Source organism: Phodopus roborovskii, unplaced genomic scaffold (assembly GCF_943737965.1).
Source record: "Phodopus roborovskii unplaced genomic scaffold, PHOROB, whole genome shotgun sequence".
In the NCBI taxonomy this organism is placed as follows: Eukaryota; Metazoa; Chordata; class Mammalia; order Rodentia; family Cricetidae; genus Phodopus; species Phodopus roborovskii.
The window spans coordinates 39861-43846 of NW_026126864.1; positions in this window are offsets into that span (position 1 = coordinate 39861).

The window sequence follows — 3986 nt, forward strand, 5'->3', positions numbered from 1 at the left end:
GCTATGTATATAGAAAGGGTCAGTTCATGAGTATCAAGAAGGTTTTTGTGGAGAAACCTTAATCCCTGACACACATGTCTGTGAGCAAAAGAAAATCAAATTGCATGAGTGCAAAGTGGAAACTTTTTCTTTGTTATTCTTACTTTAATAAGTATATCATATGTTGAGTTAGGTAGTTGTGACCCATGCCCTTAATTCCAGCATTAATGATGAAGAACAAGGTGGATCTCTTAAGTTTCTGATCAGCCTGATCTACAAAGTGAGTTCGAGGCTAGCCAGGCCTACACAGAGATATTCTGTATCAGAAAACGTAGGGAAAAATAAAGACGATATGATACTCTAAATGCAAGCCATGTGAATTTAGAATGTGGAAAGAAGCAACATACGTCTCTCTCTTAGGACATTGAGAAGAAATGAAAGATGATTACTAGCCCCCACTTTGAGGATATTTGTTGAGTGTGAAAGAAGTTTAAAATTTATTAGTATTCCAACATCATCTGAAAGATATGAACAAACTCCCACTGAAGTAAATCCCAATGACAATTGGAATGGGTGAATGCTTCCATTTTTACTGGTATATTTGGCCAATGAAGTATAATTCATACTGTGGAAAAACTGATAAATGCAATAAGTATGTTAAAGCTCTGAGTTGTTTTCAGTCCTTTTCAATTATGTGAGAATTCTCATGTAAATAGATGCCATAAATGTGGCCCGTGAAATAAAACTCTTACTCTGAATCACAAGTATCTTCAAAGAAAACAAAACAACACCTCATGAGGGAAGCATTATAAATGTAAAACTTAAGATCGGATTCTTGTTCACAATTGGCCAAGTTATAAATTTATTTTATAAATATACTGTTTCTTTAGTATCATGCATGTGGTAAAGTTTTACATGTGCTAATTATCCTTGCTGGAATGAAAGAAGCCATAAGGTTGTGAATCCTGTGAATATATGCAATGAATGTGTGAAAAACTTTTTATGTTACAAGCATCTTCAAAGGCTGGAAAAATTTCATACTGGAGAGATACCATATAGATGTCTTCAGTATGGTGAAGTCTCTGAATGTCACAGTTTCTTCCAACTCTGTGAAAGAACTCAAATGGTAGAGAAAACCTATGAATGTAGTCAATGTGGTAAATTATTTGCAAGACATACTATGCTTAAAAGACATATTAGGACGCATACGGGACAGAAAACACAAGACTGTAAAAAATGTGGTAAAGTCTTTTCCCTATGCAGTAATCTCAAAAAACATAAAAGAACACATACTGGAGAGAAGCTGTATGAATGTAATCAATGTGGTAAAGGATTTGCAAGTAATGGTCACCTTAAAAGACATATAAGAACACATACTGGAGAGAAACCCTATGCATGTAATCAATGTGCTAAAGCGTTTTCACAAAACAGCACTCTGGTGTGTCATAAAAGAACCCATACTGGAGAGAAACCCTATGAATGTAATCAATGTAGTAAAGCTTTCACAACACATGGGTGGCTTAAAAGTCATATATTAACACATACTGGAGAGAAACCCTATGGGTGTGATCAATGTGGTAAAGCATTTGCAAGTAATGGTCAGCTTAAAATACATATAAGAACACATACTGGAGAGAAACCCTATGCATGTAATCAATGTGGTCAAGCTTTTTCACAAAACAGCAATCTGGTGTGTCATAAAAGAACCCATACTGGAGAGAAACCCTATGAATGTAATCAATGTAGTAAAGCTTTCACAACACATGGGTGGCTTAAAAGTCATATATTAACACATACTGGAGAAAAACCCTATGAGTGTAATCAATGTGGTAAAGCATTTGCAAGTAATGGTCAGCTTAAAATACATATAAGAACACATACTGGAGAGAAACCCTATGTATGTAATCAATGTGGTCAAGCTTTTTCACAAAACAGCACTCTGGTGTATCATAAAAAAAACCCATACTGGAGAGAAACCCTATGAATGTAATCAATGTAGTAAAGCTTTCACAACACATGGGTGGCTTAAAAGTCATATATTAACACATACTGGAGAGAAACCCTATGAGTGTAATCAATGTGGTAAGGCATTTGCAAGTAATGGTCAGCTTAAAATACATATAAGAACACATACTGGAGAGAAACCCTATGCATGTAATCAATGTGGTAAAGCTTTTTCACATCACAGCACTCTGGTGTGTCATAAAAGAACCCATACTGGAGAGAAACCCTATGAATGTAATCAATGTGGTAGAGCATTTTCATGTGTCAGCAGTCTCCATTATCATCATAGAACACATACCGGAGAGAAACCATATGTATGTAGTCAATGTGGTAAAGCATTTGCAAGTAATGTTCTTCTTAAAAAACATATAAGAACACATACTGGAGAGAAACCCTATGAATGTTATCAATGATGTAAAGCATTTGGAAGGAATGCTCAGCTTAAAATACATATAAGAACACATACTGGAGAAAAACCCTATGTATGTAATCGATGTGGTAAAGCTTTTTCACATCACAGCACTCTAGTATGTCATAAAGGAACACATACTGGAGAGAAACCCTATTATGTAATCAATGTGGTAGAGCATATTCCCGTGTCAGTACTCTCTAGTCTCATCATAGAACACCTCGTGGGCAGAAACCCTATGGATGTAAGCAATGTGGTAAATCTTTTACATGACACAGCCATCTGATACATCATAAAAGAACACATACTGTAGAGAGACCCTATGATTATAATCAAAGTCATAAAATTTTTCCAACACATGTGCTTAAAAGTCATATAAGAACACATACTGGAAAGAAGCCTTATGAATGCCATCAGTATGGTAAAGCATTTGCACATCCCAGCCATCTCTTAAGTCATAAGAAATGCATACTTGAAAGACACTGAATGTATCCCATGTGGTGAATCCTTTCTATGTATCATTAGTCTTTATAATCACACACAAAAAAATCATAGTGTATGGAAACCCTGTACATGTAAGCATTGTGGTAAAGTTGTGCACTTTACTTATCGCAATAATCTTTGTGGTCCAAAGAAAACTCTTATAGAAAGGAATCTTACTAGAAAGGATGTGGTATGATCGTCAGCCAACACACATTGTGTTACATAGGATTCTGGAAAGAAGAATATCGGAAAAGTTTGAACAGTCAGTTCAAGCATTGCAATATCTCTGTTTTGCTCTTAAAAGCAAAGTCACGTGGACAAAAGCCCTAGGAATTCACTGATAAGGGAACCCTGTTTCATTGTAATACTTGTCTTTATTTAAACAAAAACCTCATTCAGATTGATTGACTTCCATAAGCCCAATCCTTCATGCTTGCTTTCTTTTACATGAAGCAAATCATGTTGTAGGCAACCTTTGAAGACTTTAAGACCATCAACATGTGGGTTACACAAATGAGTCCTCTTAAGAGAAAATATTCGCACTTTGAAATCTATTCAGAGATTCCATTTAATTTTAATTATGTGATGTCAGTGTGTGAGTTTCTGACTGATTATGGTTTTTTAAAAGCGGTTACACCCTTGAGTATTCCTGTAGGAGGAACTACAGTATGTTCTCAGAAAATGGATATAGGTCATAGCAATAAACTTTTCATAATTTTGTTCATCTGTATTTCTTACCTGGTACATATTTTAAATCCTTTTTTTATCATCTTGATATCAGGTAATAGGGAAGCAATCTTGGAAGAGAAAACCCACATCATGCGTATAATTTTGTGAACATGTGAGACATCACACTTGACTTTAGTCTTAATAAATAAAATTGATTCATGTAGAGATGGTGTGTTACTGAGTTCAATAGAATGAAGACAAATGATAAATGAGTTTATTATTTGGGAACAACATAAACAGATGATAATAAAGAACTGTGGAGTTGATCCAGCTCAGGAGGATGCAGTCCCTGCCTTTCTGATTTGATCTGCAACATGGGAGAGAGAAGTGAGAGACAGAGAGATGGAAAGGGAGTGAAAATTGAGGGAGGGGGATTAAGAGT